Source organism: Peromyscus californicus, unplaced genomic scaffold, assembly GCF_007827085.1.
Source record: "Peromyscus californicus insignis strain IS unplaced genomic scaffold, ASM782708v3 Scaffold_3__1_contigs__length_106647218, whole genome shotgun sequence".
In the NCBI taxonomy this organism is placed as follows: domain Eukaryota; kingdom Metazoa; phylum Chordata; class Mammalia; order Rodentia; family Cricetidae; genus Peromyscus; species Peromyscus californicus.
The window spans coordinates 51,214,207-51,235,996 of record NW_026294551.1 but is presented as its reverse complement, the minus strand read 5'-3'; the positions used below and the strand labels follow the sequence as shown (position 1 = coordinate 51,235,996).

Sequence of the window (21,790 nt, the reverse complement as noted above, 5' to 3'; positions counted from 1 at the left end):
CCGGGGAGCTGGGATGTCTAAGTTGCAGAAGAGAGGACAAAGGCCCCTGACCTCATGGGGATGCAGACCGGGATGCAGTGAAAACATGGAGCATGGAGAGGGCAAGCAGGTAAAGGTTGGAGGTCTGGGAAGTTATGCGGGATAGTCAGTGAAGAGAAATTACCTACAGAGTCTCTGCTTAGAGATAAACATTGTTAGTATATTGGGTATCTCCTTCTATTCTCTTTTCAAAAGCAGTGGATGTTTTAGTTGTATACAGGAGAAAATAAAATCTCTGATGTCTTGGAACATATGGACAATCAATGCTATTGTGTAACAGAAGAATATAGGTCAAGGCAACCTGCTTAGCTCTGATGTTCTCCCCAGTATCAGCTTTTGCAAACCAATCAGGAAGCAAACCTGTGGCAGATCACTAGATACCAGTTATTCTCTGGGTTACCCTCTTGATGTTCACCTCACTCTTCTTCTTCATCTTCAGGATGCCACCTGGCTCCATGGTCTCTATGAATTTTAGTCAAACATTCCACTTAGTAAATAGTTATCCACTATGCTAGGAAAACACACATACACCATCCCAGCATTTGGGAGGCAGAAAGGCAGGAGGATAAGTAGTTTAACATGATTTTTGGAGGGTGAAAGAATGCAGTACTTAACATGGCCTTCTCACTGGGGTAACGTTTGTTCTCTGGTGGGACTTGTTGGCACAGTGCTCATCAGTGGGAAAATAAATCCCAGATCTTCCCTTTGTAGAGACAGCTTGGGGAGGGAGAAAGGTAAGAGTGGCCATTTAAGGTCAGGTTCTACTGATGGAGGGTGCCCGCAAGGTTCACAGTGACGCACTATTTTGTCTTTGACAGGGAAAGGGTTGGAGGCTATAAGGCTTGTCATGATAAAGGGGGAGAAGGTGAGCTGAGAGGAAAGGGCACTAAATCACAAGCTGGAGCTGTGAAGGTCAGAAAGATCTTGGGGATAGGGTCACCAGTATTGGTTTTTGGTTTTTTGTGTTTTCATAGGGCTGGGGATAGAACCCAGGGCCTGTCTGGGCCTGGGAAGTGATATACCACTGGGCTCCATCCCCAGCCCTTGGGTTTTGGACACAGGGTTACAGTATGTCGCTTAGCCTGGCCTGGGACTGTGTAATTCAAGCTGGCCTTGAATTTGAGATCCTTCTACCTCAGCTTCCACGGACTGGAATCCTAGGTACCTGGTCACTAATTTTGAGTATCCCACAGGTGTGTGACAGTCACCACCATCTACCTGCAGACCAGGTTATCTTTCATAACTGACACTCCAGCCTGATAAATACGAATTCCCCATTTGTCCCTCCACCTGCCCCACAGCCCCTACTCGGTGCTCTGTCCCTGGGGCTGATGTCTCACAGCGCCTCACAGAAGTGGAGCCACAGTATTGCCTTTTTGTTTATTTCACTTAGCATAATAAACTCAGTATTGATCATCCTTCATTTCATCTTTCTAGACAGAAGCTCATCAATGGGCCTAGGCTGGCTAGCCAATGAGCGCACTCATCAGCTTTGCTCTGCCATCCGAGTGCTGAAGTTGCAGAGAGGTTCAACAGTTGTTGGCTTTTGCATAGGTGCTGGGATCTGAACTTGGATCTTCACACTTTCACAAACTGCTCATCCCTACCTTTTATTAAAAAAAAATAAGAGCCTGGGTCTTTTGGTCTCCAGTGCCCATGTGTCTCCTCCACCACCAGGAGCACTTCTGGTGAGGAAAGGCATGCTGAATCATAGTGAGGTGGGGGTAGTCTCTGTTCTCTGCATGAATTTGGAGGGTCCGGGCACTCTGGCTTCCCTGACTCTGAGTAAGGCTGGGTGGTGCCTCTGTGTCTTGGTCCTCCCCAGGGTCTCAGCCTGGATGACCCACATCTGGTGTCAGTCTTCAAAAGGCTGTTATGATCCAGGATGTCCTGTGCTCAGAACTTTAAGAATGAGAATTGGTGGCTCCAGAAATGGCCATTTCCCACCAAGACTACAAAATGGGCAAAAGGAGGTATGGCAAATGTGTACCCCTGGGTGGGACTCATGCCAGTCTCCAGGAGCATTTGGACGCAGTTGCCCCTGCTTTTCCTCCAAACATCTGATGCACTGCTATTTTTCACTGTCTCTAGTGGACTCTCCGATGATCCCTCTTCCTTTTTCAGCATAAATCCATGGGCACTCTCTACACTGACACAGCCTGACTGTAGAGCAAACAGTGATACAGACTCAGGGAAGGAGACAGTCCACTCCTCCAGAGGCTGGGGACTCCCAGGAGCAGGAACATCTACTCAACTGAGTGCACACTCTGCATCTGGACTCCATATGGCTCATACCCGTCAGACCCAAACCCTCAAAATCAGCAAGTGGAAGACCATGGGGAGTGAGAACAGACCCAATAGTGAGGTCTAGACAGAATCACCCTGGCACAGTATAAACAGGAGCCTCTACCATATTGTCGGACAGAATCACCCTGGCACAGTATAAACGAGAGCCTCTACCATATTGTCAGAGCCTGTTTTCAGGTTCCTCATGGCTTTACCCAGCAGGTCCGCATAGAGGATGATTAGGGCCACAGGCCTGAGTGCAGGTGTCTGAAATGGTCTGCACTTGGCTGTGCTGGGGGAGGAGGTCTTTTGCTCCACCCCTTGGCGTCTCTATAAATACCCTGGGGCAAAGACGGTCAGGGCCTGTTGGAAAAGGTTCTAGGCCCTCTCGAGGCTATCCTTTATTTTCTATCTATTTATCTCCACAATCTAAATGCTTCTATCTAATATTTCCTGCTGCTCGCACTCAAGAAAACTCTGGGGAACTGTGGGGTTGATGGGTAAACGCCCCACACCATATCACACCAAATTCTGCACAAGGGCACTTGCATAATGAGAGTAATCAGGGCTTAGTGAACCCTCCAAGGGCCAGGCGGTGGTCTAAGCATACTGCATTCATTGACTCAATTTAATACCCTCAGTGACCCCGAGATTGTGATGATCCCCACATTGTAGATGAAGTCATGGAGCCTCAGTGACATTCTGTTTTCCAATTTCATGCAGCTAGTATGTGGGACTTGGGTTGTGAACTTGGGCATTCTGAAGCCAGAGTCTGGGCTCATGGGTGCCTTGCCATTTGACCCTAAAGCAGGCTGGTTTGAATTTTGCGAGGATTTGGGCATGCAAGGTGTAACAAGGAAGGCAGAGCAGATGGGAACCACCAAAATGGTGATCCCCAGGACATCCACTGCTGAGCTGGCATGTTTTGGATTATTTCTGTCATTTTACCCTCTAAAACATGCTTGGGCAACACACCTGAGCCTTGTGCTGGAGTGTGGAGTGATGAGAGCTATGGCTAGTTACTTCTAGTGTCTTGTTGCCTGGGAGAAGACTGTAGCCTGAAGGACTCTGGGTAAATTTGGTTCATAAAAGAGGAAGTGAGGAAATCTGCACACAGACTGAACTGAGGTTTTCAGTTCTGAAATGCCTATGACTCAGTGGTGCAACAAGGAGATATTTCTGAGTATTGGTGCCCCAGCTGATGAATGCAGCCTTCTAGCATGGATTCAGGCTTGCCTCCCCTTTGAATGGTTTGGAATTTCTTGCAAATACCTGGTTCTTGCAGACCCTGGGATTTGGCTGCTGATCCTGCAGACCAGCCATTTCGTGGCTGCCTGAGACCCAGTGGGGACTTTGAGGGCTCCCTTCTGCCCAAACCTACACTCACACCCACATCTGACTACTTGTTCAAACTCCTGGAATACGGAGTTGTGGCTTGAGCCCAGGGCCCAGGAACCCTCTGTCCTGGAAGAGGCAGCAGGCAGGCCTGGCCTGGCGTTCCTGATGGAGCAGTCTGACTTCCCTGAGCATTGACAGCTTAGGCTTCCGCTCTTTCCCATAGGCTGGCTGTGAAGGCTTCCGTGCCTGGCTGATCAGACAAAAACTTCAGCAGGGAATGGCAAGGCAACTGTTTCCATCCCCACGCAGCGGCAAGAATTCCAAGAATTCTGCATGGCCAGTGGCACAGGCGCACTGCCGAGGCCTGTCATGATGCTGGGGTGACCTCCTCAGGAGAGTCTTTTCTCACCCTAAGAGCCATGTGCTAAGCAGAAATCTCATGGTTTCAACCCAAAACATCTCCCATAGGCTCATATTGTAGAATGGTGGCTTCCCAGGTGGTAATACTGTTTTAGGAGGCTGTGGAGCCTTTAGAAGGTGGGAAATGGATGGCAGATGTGGGTTACTAGAGGTGGGCCTCTGAAGGTGACAGCTGGGCCCTGGTTCTTATCACTGTGCTACACAGTCCAATATTGAACACCCTCTACCACATGCTCCATCATCCTGAATTCCACCAGACCTGCCCCACCACAGTGGACTGAGACTCAAACTGTGAGCAACAATAAACACTTCCTCCCTTAAACTGTTTCTGTCACGTATTTTCTCACTGTGACACAAGAAGTAACTGATACAGAATCTACAGGGAAATGCGGATTAAAGATGATGAACTAGTCAGTTGGATGATAACTTCCAGCCACAGTAACGGTGGGGTCATGAACCAGGAAAAAAGAGAAGGATGATTAAGGCAGTTGATGGGGACTCTCTGGAAATAAAATATACCTGAGAATCTGGGAGAGGATCATTAGCTAGCTCATCCCAGCACAAAGACATTGGGAAATGATCTCCCAGCCAGGTGATACTTCCTACTTTCTAAGTCTGTTTCCTTTGCTGCTTTGTAAAGACTTTATTTTCCTTTAATTGTGTGTAGGTACATGGGTGTAGGTACCAGAGAAGACCAGAAGGGGGCATTAGGTCCCTTCGAGCTGGAGTTACAAGTGGTTGTGAGCCACCTGACATGCGTCTTCTGCAAGAGCAATAAGATCTCATAACTGCTGAGCCTTCTCTCCAGCCCGTCTTTCTTTACTATGATCTCCTTATCCTTTTTCCCAGATCGGGGAGGAGAGCAGGCCTTTCACACAGATGAGGGTCAGGGGAACATTAAGATTTACCCAGGTTACCACAGCTAAGTTGTGCAACACAGGCCCAAACTCAGCTCCTCACCTGCCTCAAGATCCTTTCCTGTGACTCTGCATAGCACTTGACACTGTGGGTGACTTCTGAGCATCCAATGGAGAAGTGGGGGATCTGGTGGGCTGAATACTAGTGCCCATAGCTATTTGGTGGCTGAATACAGAAGTCTCTGGAGAACATTTGTCAGAAGGCTTTTGGGTAGGGACTTCCAGGAGACACCACAGTGTTTATCAGACTTCCTGATAACGAAGCCAGGAGGGACAACCAATAACACGCTGGCTGGAAGGCTGGAAGAAGGGAGAAGACCGTAGAACATTTGATGTATTCATGGCACTGTGGACTGCGAGTCAGACCAGCTGCAGAACCTTGGGCAAGTTGCTTAATGAGAGCAGATGTTCACTGAATGTCCCCTCCCTCTCCTTTCTTCCCTCTGGGGAAAAAAAAAGACAGAGATAGGGCTGCTGTCTTTGAGTGTTTAAAGCTCCATTTGACTAAAGAGGTGCTGTCTGCACCATAACCTGGAAGCTACCAGCTGAGCCCTACGGACTGCCAGCCTGGGCTCCTTTCCTAGTTCTGCTGCTGTGTAGTAGTTTCCAGATCTCAGGCAAGTTGCACCCTTGAGTCTCTCCTGTGAAACAGATCACAGCAGCACTGAGTCCCCAGGACCACTATGGAGCCTACTCTGAAAGGCAGCCAGATGCTCACATGCTGTGAGAGTGTCCTTTACTCTTGGGGCCCCAGCATGTAAAATGGAGATCAATGCTGCAGCTCACAGCGGGGTCAGAGCTCTGCTCCATGTCCTCGAGAACTGTTCACACCTTTCTCCTGTTGAATGTATTTTGGTTAAACTTCTGTGCCTCCAAGGAGAAAACAGAAACCCTTAAAACAACTTCCACAGTCAGCTCATGTGGCTCGGGACAAGACAGACTCATTTGACATCCTTTGATTTCTGGCTCACTGCACTCCACCTGTAAAAACCTTTGAAATTCTCTGCATGCACTGTGCTCTCTGCCTCTGACCTCAGGGCTTTTGTCCATGCAGTTTCTTCTGCCTAGAACATTCTTCTCTCCTCCTGGTATTTCTCCAGGGGTCTTTCAATTTTTCAGCTTAAGCATCAAATGTTCAATGAAAACTTCCCAGATTCTCCAAATGAAGATAGTCCTTATTCCACTTTTTCTTTGCCTCTCTTTGCATACATGAGCATTATGGACTAAACCCTGGGCCTTGGCCTACCACTGCACCCAGCCCCATACATTCATGACACACTGTTCTCCTCTGTGACAGCACAGACTGATTACTCATGCAATTATTTAACTTGATGTCATTCTAAACCCCATGAGAGCAAGGACAATCTTGCCTTACTCACCGTGCACAGAAGGTTCCTTGCTCAATGCATGACTGGTACTCAGGAAACATCCGTGGGCTTGATGAATGAACTTCCTCCGCACCACAGCTGGACAGAGCTGCCTGGGGGACTGAGAACTGTGTGACTAAAGCTGGGGCACCTGAATTGAAGAAGCACTGGGGTGGACTGCAGACCCTGCTTGCCACCAGCCTTTAAGGTCTCGGTTTGCAAAATTTTCAGGATATCAGCCAAGACTCCTAGGGGCTGAGGTTTGATTCTTTCAGCAGAGAGGAATGTAGCACTTGGGAGAAAGGGGAAGAGGGTGGATACACCTATGTGGGAAGGGCCGCTGCAAGAGAGGAAGAAGGAGGGTGCAACATGAAGGCCTGGCTGAGGCTTCCAGGATCCCCAGGTCTTGAGTCTCCACCACTATGAGGACTTCCTGCTTCTGACTGCCTTCGGTAGAATCTTAGAATATTCTTTCAATCCTTACCAAAAAATTTCCTGGAGTACCAGGCCAGCAAAAAGACTGAGAGAGGTTTTAAAGAGGGTGGCAAGGGTGGCATGGGTGGTTTCCTCAGCATGAGGTTGTAGGTGTGCCCTCGTTGTGCACTGAGATAGCCAGGAATCCTGGGAGCACAAATCCTGACCTGCACACTGATAAATACCTGCTCTACTCACTTGTGTTTAATATGCCACTGATGATGCCTGCTTCCAGGATTCCTGCCTTTGTACACTCTGCCTCAAAGGTCCACAGAGCAGTTCTGAGAGCAAGGTCACTAGAACCCAGAGGCCCATAATGTCCCTCTCCTGCAGCTAGCAGGCTTAAGATCCCATTGTCAGCCTTGGACTCCCCAGCCTTAAAGAGCAGGATCCTGATGAGTTTCTTCCCTGCCTGAGTTATTTTTGAGTCTTCTGTGCACAATCTTATCCCTCGTTTCCAGGAATTGCATTGGCACCCGAGGCTCTTGCAAGCTGCAATTTACTAGAACAAAATCAAATCCCTAGTCAGATTCAAAAAGCAATGAAATAAATAGAATTGCATTTTTCATTTTGCGTCAAGACTGGGAGACACGCCCATGCACAGCTCCAATGCCCGTTGTTTGTCATTCTTTTAGAAGGACTGTTGGTCAGTCAGAGGCTTTCCTTTAAACGGGGACGCTGGGGAAAAGAGGCAAACAAAAGTCCCTTTCCTTCCCAGGGCTTCTGAAGCCAACTGCTCCCCTTGGTATTTGTTTCTTCAGCCTGCAGACTGCCCCTCCCCAAACCTTTCCCCTACTTGTTTTCTTCAGGAAAGAGTAGGAACTGAGCATGTAGGAAAGCAGGTTTCCATGGAAGAGCTGGCTGTGTGCTTTCCAGAGGATGGAGAGGGCCTTTCCGATCACTGTGGGGTGCTACCTCTCCCCACAGCAGGCTAGAGCTCAGAGTCCACGGCACAGGTGGTGCCGAGGGCCTTCACTGCCTTTTTCCTTTTGTGCTGTCTCGTTCTGTATGCTGACTTCACCTGGACATGGCCTCGCTTCCTCAGGACGTGGTGGATGGTCTTGGGACGTCCAGGTTGTTAGCAGTGTTTCTGGCCTCAGCTCCACCCTGCACTGTACAGCTTACTTCTCCATGGCGAGAAATAAGACTTAGCTCTCTTCTTTTATAGCTCACGGTGGGTCAGGCTCTGGCCATCAGTCAGAACAAGGTGACCATTTTTCTCTTTGAGTACTCTGGGGGTTGGAGGATGACACTTGTGACATCACAGAGTCTAACTGAAGATGCTGAGGCTCAGAGAGACTTAGTACCTAGCTCAAGGTCACACAGCAAATTAGACCCAATGTCTCTGAGTTCTCTGTCTATTTGATCCACAAAGCCCAAGATTCAAGTGAGCCCTTCTGAGCTGTGTCCTTGGCAGGGGGAGCAGAATGAGATGTCTGGCAGAGCTGAGCTCTGTGGCAGAATGACAAATGGCTCCCTTGTATTGCTAGGAAGTGGGTTCTGGGAACCAGGGCAGCAGGCAGAGTCATTTGTCCACCTCCCAGTCACCAATGCAGGGAGTGACAAGGAGCAGGCTATGGGTTTCCTGACTCATTACTGGCAGGGACTGCCACTGGGCAACCAGCACTTCAAACAGAAAGTCTAGCTGTTCCTGAGGCCGAGGCTAGGCAAAGAGCATCCTTTTCATGGAAACTGCACCAAAAGCCAGAGCATCTCAACCTTGCAATTTCTCATATCTAGATACATGTAATCTCTTAAGCACTGTAATATTCAGGCTGTGGTTAGATGAATTCTCATTCCCAGATGATGAGAGGGCGCTCAGCAAGGGGCTGTCAAAGCCGTAAGGCATTTCTACTGTCTTCAGAATTCCCTTTCTAGAAATGTACCTACGAGAGAGCAGCGATGGAGACAAAGATATATGCTGTAGTACTAAATTAGATCCAGTCCTAACAGTCCACCATTAAGATGAAGCAGTAGACTGTGGTGTCTCCATCTGGTAAATTATGAATCATTAGAAAATTATGGAAAGAATTCTAATGAAAATAGAAAATGCTGGTGACAGTGTGAGATGAGAACATCAAGACACACAGCTGTGGATGCAGTGACCTTCCAGGCACTAAGCTGCACTTTCATCTCTGTGACTGTGCTCATAACAAGTACGATTTATTCTTTAAATCATGTGCATGTGTGTGTTTCTTTGTGTATGCGCCTGTGAGTGCAGGTGCCCATAACAGCCAGAAGAGGGCAGTGGATGCCCTGGAGCTATGTGCGGTGTCTGACATGGTGCTGGGAACTGCACAACCATCCTGTGAAAGACAATTATATACTCTTAGCTCATGAGAGGTCTCTCTAGCCTTCCTCCCCCAATGGCTATGCTTTTATCTCTACTTAATTTTGGAGCGGGGAAGAGAAGAGAGAACACATCAAATGTGAATAGTGTTTTCTTTCTGAAAGGGAGCCATTGGTGGAATTAAAGAGTTTCCCCAATTTTTCATGCTGGTTTTTCTGACATCTTTTTTTTTTTCTTTTCTAATTGTCTACATCTCCCTCCCTGCCAGCAGGAGTCACTTGAGTTTGCAGCCCCTGGGGTAGACGCTAGAAGAGGGCCCTGGGTCCTCAAGCTCCCAAGCCCTCTGCAACTTTGGGCTCACTCACTAGCTCCGTTTCATCCCTGTACTCGAGGCCCCACGAAGAAAATCCTGCCCTTCTCCTACTTAAGTCTTCCCACACCTGCCTATCTCAGCCCTGTGACGCCTCAGGTCCCTTCAGTGCAGTCTGAGTACACCCGACTTAACATCCTCACTTCAACCAGCCCTCTCTGCTGCTTTCCTTGGAGCAGAGTGTGTTGTGCATCCATCTGCCTCCCATTTCCAGGTGCCCTGAATAGTGTTCTGTGTAATCAGTCAAAGACTCAGAGAGGTTCAGGCTGTTGTCCAAGGTCACACAGCTAACAAGAGAAGCAGAACTGACCCCAGAACTCAGGACTTCTTCCTCCCAAATGCCCATAGGCTTTCTCTGCACTGGCTATCTCAGTGTGGGAGAAATTCGGGATGTTTTATGTATTTGAAAGGCTCAGGACAGTAGCCCCATTGATAAAAAAATAATGGATATAGCTGATGGAGATGACTGAGGGGATGGCATTTAGAAACATTCCTGGGTTATCTGCAAAGCTAATCCCTGCCTTGGGCATCCTCTTGGAGGCCAGGGAAGCCCACTTGGGCAAGCACTCCTACACATGCAAGTGACTGAGCTCACTGGCACTAATCTCTGTGTCATGTGGCCACAGATGCACTCACAATTCCGGCCCCAGCTCTGGGGCTTACTTGCCCGCGTGACCTTGGGCAAGTTAATCACTCTCATCCTGGTTCCTTATTTGTAAAATGCTCATGGCTATAGTTTCTAGACTCACAGGACCGTGGAGAGGACTGATGGGGTGAATCCGTGTGGAGTGCTCACAGTCGCCCCAGGCACACCTCAAGCCTGACACAAACACCATGCATCTGTGACTGCCAGTTTTGTTCCACGATGTGGACAAAGAGACACAGCGTTGATTATTGGGAGACTTGACTCTGTCCTAACTCTGTCTCTTCCTCTCACTGTGCCTGGCTGTCTCCCTCCACACCTGCTCTCCCCACCCTACCCAGGTGTGGGCTCTGGGTTGTTGTGTATTCATCCAGGGAAATTCTGCCCTGTTGCTTCTTTGACTGCCCAGGGGGCTAAGTGTCTTGAGTAGATGGAAGACTGAGGGGAGTCACAGCTTCCTCATGTACCACTTCTCAATGAGCAGCCTGGCTGTTGTCTGTGTGCTGAGTAACAGTCATGGGCCTGTCTTGCCCTCCAGGGGCCAGCTCTACTCCATTTGGCAAAGTCCAAAACCCAACTCCAGTGGAGCTTTGGGTGAATTCGTCATTCCCCAGTCCTGGAGAGACTCAGTTACTATACACTTCAGAGTGGTGGTCTGTAAACAGATGCAGGCAGTTGGGTGATCCAAGCTGGGGTGCTGGGGAGAGGGGGCCAAGAGAGGCTGAAGAGAGGATGTGACTTCAAACCAGGAAGGTCCACAGGAAGTGACCAGAGCTGGGAGAATAATGATCCTCAGAAGACAGTCCTCACCAGGACAGAGACCATCCACTGAGGGGGTGGCATGTAAGGTTGGTAGGAGGGTTCCAGGGGAGGAACTAACCACAGGACCTTGGCTCAGCTCTGGTGAGGGAGTGGGAAGCAAGAACCATTTTCCCTGGGGCAGGCTTGAAAGAGCTGTCCCCAAAGCCCTGAGGTGTTCCTGATCAGGCTCCCTGTGGGACTGCTGGGTGTCCCCCTCTAGTCCAGCCTCCAGGATTTCCCACTGCACAGAGGAGCTGTCAAGCCCAGCTCTGGCCAGCTGCACAAACAGCAGGGGCTTGGAGCCTGAATGCAGGCTGGGGATTGTGCGGAGGGGTATCAAGCCGATCAGTGCCTGGGGCAGCCCCTTCCACAAAGTGTGCAGCCCGGCCTCCCTGAGCTTCTCAACTCCACGCCATCTGCTCTGTCAGACTCCCTGTTTAAATTCTCCACGTGTCTTGCCTTGCACAAAATAATTAGCATCCATTTGTTCCTAGTGCTCGCTCTGCGACATTACTCATTGCAGGAGCTTTCAGCGCGGCTCACAGACGCTTCCATTTCAACGCAAAGTTGAAAATGGCTTAAGTGGGACTCCGCGGGTCCCACTCACTTCGGCTAGCAAACCAGCATCTGGCTCCGGCTTTCATTTCCTCCCATGTGGTTCTTAGTTGCCTTCCGCAGGGCCTAATGGTGAGAAGGGAAATGAGGCACTTGGGCAAGAGGAAAAGCTGGCTTCCTTGGATGTCTCGGATGCTGAAAAATCAATCTAGGAGTGTGTGACTTGGGGTAGACGTTTCAGGAGGCAGCCACTTGGGCCCTTCCGCAGGCACTGGACTTTGGTAAGAAGATGCATATGGGTTGAGTAGCGAAGGAGCCTGAGGCACGCCACCCCAGCTCAGGCATGAAAAAGCTTTGTGCCATCTGCAACTAGCACGGCCCATCACAGAGCAAGCACCAAGCTACCCAGGTGGTGCAGAGTCCTTTGGCTTTTCCGGAGAGGAGTGCTTCTTGCTTTCTGAGAACTCAACTAGCTACTCCAGTCAGATTGCAGATTCCTGCCAGCCAAGCCAAGGAGGAGCCTCTTGGATGCCCTATGGGGACAGCTTGAACTTATCAGCCAGCCTTGTCTCCTGCTCTCTGCTCTGCAAAATGATGTCACAAGGTGTTCAATCCTTTAAGCCAGTGGTTCTCAACCTTCCCAATGCTGTGACCCTTTAATACAATTCTTCATGTTGTGGTGACAGCCAACCATAAAATTATTTCCATTGCTACTTCCTAACTGTAATTTTGCTACTACTATGAGTTTTAATGTAAATATCTGTTTTCCGATGGTCTTAGACAACCCCTGTGAAAGTGTCATTGGACCCCCCCAAAGGAGTCGAGAACCGCAGGTTGAGAAATCACTGTTCTAAGCTCTTCCCCACAGGCAGATGTGAAGGTCCCACCAGAAATAGGGGTGACAGATGAAGAGAGCTACTTCATGGCCTCTCCTCACCCCATGTGTAAAACATGTAGAATGCCCAGGTTGGACCAGATGATCTCTAGGGGATTTATCACACCCTGTTTCTCCCAGGGAGGGGGGGGAACTGTGTGTTTTATGCATGTGCTTAATATCCTCACAGGGAGTCCAGCATGGGGTGGTGCCGGTGGATACTGGATTGCCACCACGGTGTGGGGCAGCAGCACGCTGCTGATCTGAGTGTAGGGATGACATGGTTTATCTTTCTAACCTGCGGGGATTTAAATTCCTTCTCATTTCCAACGGTGAGCTGAAATCCCCTCCTTGCCTGTTTCACAACCATCTTAGGGGGACATCAAGCAAGAAAATTACTATAGAAATGCCTTGGGAGATAGTGTTGGGGCTTCACTTCTCAAAACAAACAAACAATAACATCCCCCCCTCCAAAAAAAACCCAAAATACAAACAAACAAACAAACAAAACTACAAAATCCAAAGATTTAATAGTGGTGAAGCCTCCTCCTTGCTGGACTGTCTCTTACTTCTCTTTATAGACAGCCCATCATCAATCCCTTCCTTAAGATTGTTTACATATTCCATACCTGCACATGAGCTGTGGCATATGAAACAAAAAAGACACACATTTATAAAATATGAATGGATTTTAGAAAAATTCAGCCAATATCCATTCCTTCTTCCTTCCAAGACCACTCTCCCACCCAGTTGGTGCCAGGCTTGGCTGTAGCTTGCTCTGGCTAACAGAATGTTAGAGATATGACATGAACAAGGATTTGAGATGTGTTTCCTTAGAGATTCCTCTCACTCTCTGCCATGATCATGAGAGGAAAAGCAAGCCCCAGACAGATGACTGGTCCCCAGAGAATGACGGACCGATCAGAGTTGTTCTAGTTTATCTGTGGGGGTCCCAGGCTGCCCCAAATAACTGTGCAAGGTTTTGGGCCTGATAGTAAGGGATTATTGTTTTATGCCCCTAAGTTTGAGATGTTTGTTATGTAGCAATAGCTGACTGATATATATATGCTTACTTAAAAAAATTCTTTATGGGAGTATCCTATGGATACTGTTCTGACTCTCATCACTGGTGGGGGGAACCTGGTGTCCCAGGTACCAGGGAGAACCTGTGATGTTCCTGTGCTCCAGCGGGGACTGCTGACCTGTCCCTCAGCCCCAGGGCCACCGTGTTTTCTCCCCTCCCTAGTGGAAGAAGTATATGTGTACTAGAGGCTCTCAGACAAGACACTAAAACTGCATCACAGGGTGAGAAAATGACTCACTTTTCAAATCCCTTCCCTCCTCCTGTTCCATCTGGGAGGAAGCTGGGGTTGGGTGCCCATAGATTATAAGGCTCCTGAGCAGTTGTTAATTTCCATTTTCACAGAGGTCTTCAGGGCCATCAGTGGGCAGCAGTGTCTAGTTTATTCCATATTCACATTTAAATGAGCTGAATTGCTCTTAAATTGTCAAAGTTTCTATGCATGCATTGTATACCTGAGGTCTTGGAGTGTGTATACATTATAGAATACTAAATTGAGCTAATTAACATATGAATTGGCTTGCATACTTCCAACTGTGATGAGGGCACTAAAAAATTTACATTCTTAGTCATTTTCAAAGTACAGGACAGTGTCATTAACCAGTCATCATTTTATACAATGGAGCTCTGGTTTTTCCCTCCTACTCACATGACGTTCTGTATCCTTTGGCCAGCATCTCCCTGGGTGGGCTCCTGTAATCGTTCATTTTTACTAGTTAATTTTGTTGTGTGAATAATGATCTTGGTTTTCAGTTTGGGGAGAAAGATCAAATAATTGAATTTATTTCAGTAAAAACAAAAATCTCGGTCAGATCCATTAATTTACCAAAAGAAAGAAAGAGAAAAACACCAGCCAACCAAAAAAGCCCACACATCATCCTCACCTCAGCCCCCACTAATATTTTGCACAACTACAGTTATTGAAATAAGAAACTTCACTTGTTACTGATGACTAATCTCTAGACTTTATTCAGTTTTTCCAGTTCCCACTGATGCCCAACTTCTGGTCTGGGATCTAACTTGGGATCCTGTGCTGTATTTGGTAGCCACATATGTTTAGTCTCCTCCAATTTCTGACAGTTCCTAAGCCTTTACCTTTCTTCAGTCCTCTGAAGAGCGTGGAGAAATGTGTTGAATGCTGCTTCATTCAGGCTCCTCTGTCCTCTAAGGCCAACTCTGGAAGCCAGGGCTTAGCTTTTCTCCCTGCGTCATGTCGGGGTACTTGGGAGGTAAACAGGTCTCAGGCGATCTTGTCATGGCTGAGGAGAGGAAAAAGCTTCCATAGGCAGAGGCCATCTTGTTCTGTGATGACTGACAGATCCCTATCCCTCTCTCCTGGGGAAGACTGATGGTCCACAGCTTGTGGTCCCTCCTGGCCCAGCTCTGCAGTGTCCCCTGTGAGAGCCAGTCCCTCTGCCATGACCACCTGGCTCCCTGCTGTTGGTCCTGAATGGCAACCCAGCTAGACCCTGCTTAACATTTTATTCAGGTGCTTTCTGGGGGGGGGGGGCGTTGATTGGTGCTTGTTCAAATGAAGATGTGAGACAGCTCTTTAGTTCCCAGCTCCCTTTGGATGAAGCCTCTGAGATCAGAAAATACAGACATTCCAGGTAGGTGAGGATCAGTATCACCCTTGATGCAGGCATCTTCTACCACTCTTCTTTCTATCCCAAAAGATTCTCCCCCCGGCTGATCCTGCTTACCATCTGCTGCCAAACCATCCTATCCTTGTCTTTCTTCCCTTTATGTTCAAGAAAATGGGCTGTGAAATTCCAACCTGTCATTCCCTGTGATCTGAAGAAACACATTCCAGCCCCTTCCCCATTTGGACTCTGTCTTAGCTCACGAAGACCTCAGGGGTTTGGATGGGCTGACAGTTCTCTCCCAGGCAGCCTGTGTTGGCCTGGGTCTTGGATAACATCATCCTGAGGAGAAAAGCCAATTAATGTGAGCTATGACTAATTAAGTACCACAGAGGGCGAAATCTCCGAAGCAAATGCCTAGCTTCCCCTAGGGTCTGTGTAATGAGATGGTGGCTGAGACAGCGGCTCCCCAGGGAATGCTTTTGACAATCTCAAGGCCTGAAATGGATCCCAACACTCAGCTCACCAAGTCTGGATTCCGACATCACCTTCGCTGACTTCCATCTTACACATTGACTGGTTTCATGCGCTATCAAGGCTGAGAGATGAAGATTAAAAAATAAGTTGTTTTTTTTTCAATATGAGTCAATCTCTCATCTTTCTCTTTTGTGTGTAAAGTCCTGATTCAGGGACCCAAAATACACAGAAGACTTTGAGGAACTTCAGAAGCAGATCTGTCTGGGAAGTAAGCAAGTAGGCATATAAATACCATCGAGTGAGCTGTTAACCCAGCAGATGTTTACTGTGGACAGTTGAACCGCGGTCTCTACCCTGCTGCACAAAACCAAAATCCATGAGCAAGCAAGTCCCTTAAATGCAATGGCCTTGTACTGACACAGAAGCCTCTCACATCTTCCCATGTGTCTTAAATCCTCTCTGGGCAGCTTTCAATATCTACTGTGTGCGCCAGTCATTGCTGTGGGACAGAGCTGACTCGGCTGTGGAAACCAACCTTGCCATCTTGGTGCTGGCCGGTGAGTGAGCATTCCAGATCATGAGGATGGTCACGATTTAAAATAAGGGGCGCACGCGCACGCATACACGTGCGCGTGGGGGGTTGGGGGCTCATCCCTTTTGGAATCTGATCTGGAGAATCCTTCACAAATGTGTCCAGAAGTAATGCAAATCCCATCAAGTTGGTAATCAAAATTAACTACTATATATGTCATCTCTAAATGCATGAACACGGACATATGGATGTAAAACCTGGAGCCCACATGTGAGGAAAACACATGGTAATTGTCTCTGTGAGTTTGTTTTATGACTGAGGAAATGGAGGCCCTGAGAAGCAAGCAGCTTTCACAATGCTGCACAGGATGTGGATCTGGACTTTCTGAACCAGGATTCTGCCCTCATCGCCACAATACAGAGACAAGGACACAAAACTGACACAACACACATGCACACACACACACACACACACACACACACACACACACACACCACAATGTTAATCCCAGTGAGAATATGACCACTACTACAATTTTTGAACCAAATTTAAAGCAAGCTTTATTAAATACTGGGCAAATCCGTGGATACCAGCTCTGTACCCAGGACGCCCAGAGTATGGCAGTGAGTTAGTCAGGGGCTTATAAAGGCAAAACCCACAAGGCTACATACTTCCTCTCTCCATCCAATCAGGAGCAAGGATACATTCTGACATACTTCCTACCTACATACCGTACCTCCTGCCTACATGTGATTAAGCATGTCCTGTGCAGCAGATGAGTGTGTCCTGTCTCTGTTCCCAGCATTAACACCATTCCATTTTCAGGACAGAGATGGCCAGATCGCAGCAGTGACAAGGACAGAGTAAAGTCTTTCAGCAGGACTGGCCTTAATGGAATCCTCAGTGGGCTCAGGACACTGTAAACCTCTAGGTAACTCCCAGCACTACTCTTTTTCCAAACTGTTTGTTTCACCCGTGCCGTCCCTCCATGGCCCATAAACCAAACGGAGCCAGTTTGTTTGATGTTCCCTAGATACAAATGACCCTCCCGGAATGATGAGGCGGATGTACCCTGCAGAGGGAGTTTATGATTCCCCACTTGTGCACCTAGCTTCGAAGTGGGACGCTACCCAGGAAGGAACTTCTTCTCAACGTCTCCCCTGGCAGACAGGCTGTCTGCTGAGCAAGCAGAGAAGATGAGCTTCATTTTTTTCAGACCCTTGGGTCCCATGCCTCACTCAAACTCTGGCCTCGGTTGTGTTGGGCGGAAACGCCATTAGCAGTAAGAGCCCTTGGCAACAAGCATATTCAGGGATGTAAGGGACACTTCATACTAGACCCAATGGAACACACAAATAACCAGACTATATCTTGGAACCTTGGAGAATTTAAGTATTGGACCTGCCCTTGCTGGCGTTCCCTGTCTGTCTCTCTAGTCGTCATTCCGAAGAGTGACCGTGATGCTGCTCCTTCACAAACACAGCAAACAGTAAACAAGGAATTCCAGTCCAATGAGGTGAATATCAGCTGACGGGTTGCAGTCCGCATCCAGTTTGTCATATTTGATTAATTTTGTGTCTAGCTTCATTGCATCTCATCTTGAAAGTGTCCTTCACACAGGACACTGGAGGAAGCAGAGAGGGGAGACCAACCAAGGGGCTTACTCACACATGTTAAAAAACACACGGATGTCCCCAAAAGGGGGGTGGTGGAAATTGCACATTCTTCCCAGAGTCACCATGTTGCCGCAGGTGCAAGTTCGCTACTGATACGGTGGCTTCTGAGCTGTGATCATTGAGGTACCCCAGCCACTTTACACACTGTCGATCAGCAGAGTGATGGGAAAGTGCTGACCCACTTAGCAGTGATATGGGCAGGTGACAGCCGGTGCTGGAGCTTGTACAATCTGGCTGGAGGGATCACGTCTCCAGGCTGTCTGTCTGGGGCTCTGAGATCTCTATGTGGGTGACCTTGTGACTGAAGGTGACAGATGCAGTTCTCTGGCCAAGAGCTACTTAAGTGGGTCAAGACAATATTCAGCTCTCTCTGGTGCCCTTGAATTCTGGGTCCCTTCTCTCTAGACATGTGGTGTCCTCTTGCTGCTCTTTGGCTCCAGCACTACCTCATCTTGGAGTTCTGAGATCTGTCTAACATAATTTAACTTAATAATTACTCACTGAGCAGTGTGTCGTGAACCTCTTGTTTGTGTAATATTTGGCTCAATTCTGGTTTGAACTGTAGCTCCATAGTGTGTGTCCATGTGTGTCAGAGAGAGAGATGATAATGGTGAATATGGATGGATGCTGAGGCTGTGTTTCTGATCATGGTCCCAGACTGAAGCCTGAATATAGTCACAACTGGGCCTGGATGGCGGTCTCAGACTGAGTCCTGATCCTGGGTCCCATGTTAGCGGGTTTCCTCATTGCTATGCCCAAATACCTGACAAGAACTGTGTAGGAGAAGGGTTCATGTTGACAATGGTGTCTGGGTTCAGTCCCTCGTGGTGGGGAGGGCATGGTGGTGGGAATAGTTTACTTTGCTGCCTGCAGAAGCAAAAGGCTGCTTGTTCACATCTCAGAGGATTAGGCAGTAGAGTCAGGGCAGGAAGTGGAGTCAGTGTATAAATCTCAAGGCCTGCCTCCTCAGAGAGCCACTTCCTCCAGCTAGGCCTTGCCTTTCAAGGGTTCTACTGTCTCTTAAACTGGTGCCACTAGGGGGTTGGTCAAGTGTGTGAATATAGGAGCCATGGAGTGGGGGACATGGGGATACACATTTTCCAATCAAACTGTAACAGTCCCAGAATAAAACCCGACTGTGGTCTCAGATTGAGTCCTGCCTGATGTGGTTTCAGACTGAACCCTGATGATGAGATAACACTGTGACAGAGATATCAGGATTGGCTTGCCCAGGTTACCCCCACTTCTGTAGTCCCAGGTTAGATCTGAGCAGGATGTGAGGAGGGAAGGAAGTAGAACAAAGACACCTCGCACATGAACAAAGACAGTGCCAATTAGAGCAGCGTGTATCCTTGGGTTTCAAATGCAGAAAAAGCCAGTGCGGTTTGAGGCAGAGCCTAATGAGGTTTCCAGAGCTGCGCTTTATTTCCTTCAGCTTGTAGAGGTTATTGTGTTTTGCAGGAAAATTAACTGGCAATTAAATTTCTGAAAAAGTGTTTGAAACTCCTGCAAGCTGTGCCTCATTGTTTTGCAAGATTGGGTACACAATGTAATATTTCCATCTGCAAATTAATTTTCCCTCACAGCTTCTGTCATAACTGCAATGTCATTTACTTATTCATTCATTCAGCACCTAATTCATGCACATTTACTGTGTACCTAGTGTGAAGTGGGCAGTCTGAGGCAGACAGACAGGGGTCGGACAGAAGTCTCTGCTCCCCACGCAAGCTCTGTCTAGAGGAGGGAGGGCGGGGATTTTCTCAGAAATAAAGCAGCAGGAGGCAGAACACAATGGCTCCATTTTAAGGAGCAGGATGGGACCCCCGGACTCCCAGATGGGGAAGGGTAACTCCTAATTTTGTTCCAGTGAACTGAGGATGGAAAGAAAACTGGGGTGATAGGGACTCTCATCTGCTGAGTGCTTGCTGCATGCTGGACTACGCGGTGGGAATTTGTATATAGTTGGCTTGTCACTCAATCTTAGGACAGTCCTGTGAGGTGAGGTTATTGTCCCATTTATAGAGGAGGAAACGAAGGTTTACACTGTCTGTGTACTTGCTTGAGATCACGTAGCCAACAAGATAAAACATTTTACAACAAATATACCAATTCTTTCAGATTACTGAGTTTTTCTTTTCTTTTCTTTGTTGGTGCTGAGAAGGAAGCCCAAGGCCTCATTGGGGCTAGGGAAGAAAACATTCTCCTGCTGAGCTACATCCCCAGCCCTAGACGTGCTGATTTTCTGCATTATTTACTATCCCCATTGCCAGGACAACATACTTGACAGAAAAAAACTACAGGGAGAGGGGAAGAGTCTGTTTTGCCTAAGTTGGGCACAGTCCATCATCCAGCGGCAAGATCGCATCTGGTCAGTCAACTCAGTCGGGAAGCAGAGAGGTGGGTGCTGGCACTTAGTTTGCTCTTTCCTTTTTTCTTCTTATTCAGTCCCAGCAGCCAGCCTTTATTCAAGTCCAGTCTTCTCTCCCTCCTCAGGGACATTCTCTGGAAACATTCTCACAGACAGAGGCACAGCTATGTTTTCTAAATGATCCTAATCCAGTCCAGCTGACATTGAAGACGAGCCATTGTGTTTTCTAGGGATGACTTCTTCGGTGTGTAGTCTGTTGACTTTCTGCTTCCTCTCAGTAACAATGGAATTCCCTGGAGAAAATCTAGAGAGATCTGTTTGAAGACACACACGCGTGACATCAAGTGGGCTTTACAGCCCCGGGGCCTGGGACTGGGAAAGCCGCCCCTACTCTCGTGTCCTGAATGTTTTTGCCACGTGTCTACTGGTGCTTTCTGCACATTTGCACATGATTCCTACAAGGTGGGCATTTCTATTTTCACATTAAAAAAAAAAAAGGAAGCTAATGGAAATGAAATGATCTACTGAGGGTCGTGTGACTGGCAGCATGCTGGGACCATAGTTCAAGCCCAGGTGTGTCTGTTTCAGCCAACTTTCTGTGGCCAAGAGAAAAACAAGCTGAGGTAGGCAGCTGAAAGGAGGAAGGTTGTACTCTGGCTCACAATTCCAGGTCAAGTCCATCACTGAGGAAAGTCTGGGCAAGAACTAAAGCAGGAACTTGAAGCAGAAACCGTGGAGGAGTGAAGCTCGCTGGGTCCCTCACGCTCATGCTTTCTCATATAGCCCAGGACCATGTGCCCAAGGAATGGGGCCACCCACTACGGCCTCTATCAATCAATGATCAAAATGTTCATTCACAGACATAGCCACAGGCTAATTTGATCTGGGCAACCCCTCAGCTGAGACTTCCTCTCTAGGGTACGTGAGGTCGACAGATAAAGCTCACTTTGACACGGCCTAAGAGAAAATATATGCAAATCAGTTTAAGGATTTTTCTTTGGAAAATTGTCATTTTCTTAAAACAGCAAACACATGCAACTATTTACCTACAAAAAGAAGAGACAAAGCTTATGTAGACACAAAGACATGTCCATAAATATTCCTTGTGTTTTTGTGGTTAATAGAAAACAACTCAAGCCAGGCCGAATACCTAACAGATGGCTGCATAAAGTAAGTTGTAGTACAGCCATGCATTAGAAGACTAGCCAGCGATAGAAAGGAGCACACTCCTGGTAAATGGCGTGATTTGGATGAATCTCTTGTCAAACAAAAGATGACACCCAAGAAGAGTAGGTGCCCTTCACTTCATCCACACACAATGATAAGAGATGTAAACCAGCCCATAACAATAGACTACAGACCAGTCGTCTCAGGGGCTGATGGGTGCCAGGGCGTGGCAAGAGGAAGAAAAGGGTTGCAGATAGCAGGGAGAAGGTCTTGGCGATGACTTTGTTTACCACCTGAATATGTGTGCCCAGTGTGCTTCAAATCATGAACTTATGTGCATTTTAGCGTATGTCTCTAAAAGCCATTTTAAAATCAGACAAAGGAATTTTTATCGTGGTAAAATATGCAAAGCAAATATTTTTTTCATTTTAGCCATTTGCGGGTGTGCCGTTCTGTGACATTAAGAAGACTTAAATTGTGGCACAAACCTCACTATCTGTCTCCAGAACTTTCTTCATCTTACCATTGGAAA

General features: G+C 47.8%; 1 long non-coding RNA gene across 2 annotated transcripts; it reads right to left on the bottom strand.

The window, feature by feature from the left end:
• Positions 1–398: 398 nt before the first annotated feature.
• On the bottom strand, positions 399–8,267 carry LOC128122802 (uncharacterized). 2 transcript variants are annotated; one of them, XR_008222496.1, is made up of 3 exons: positions 6,380–8,248; positions 5,044–5,443; positions 399–501 (listed from the first exon to the last, which is right to left on the bottom strand). It is a non-coding gene; the product is annotated as an uncharacterized LOC128122802 (long non-coding RNA). The 2 variants fall into 2 exon arrangements; XR_008222497.1 differs by lacking the exon at positions 399–501 and having other exon boundaries at positions 1,406–5,443; positions 6,380–8,267.
• Positions 8,268–21,790: the final 13,523 nt, after the last annotated feature.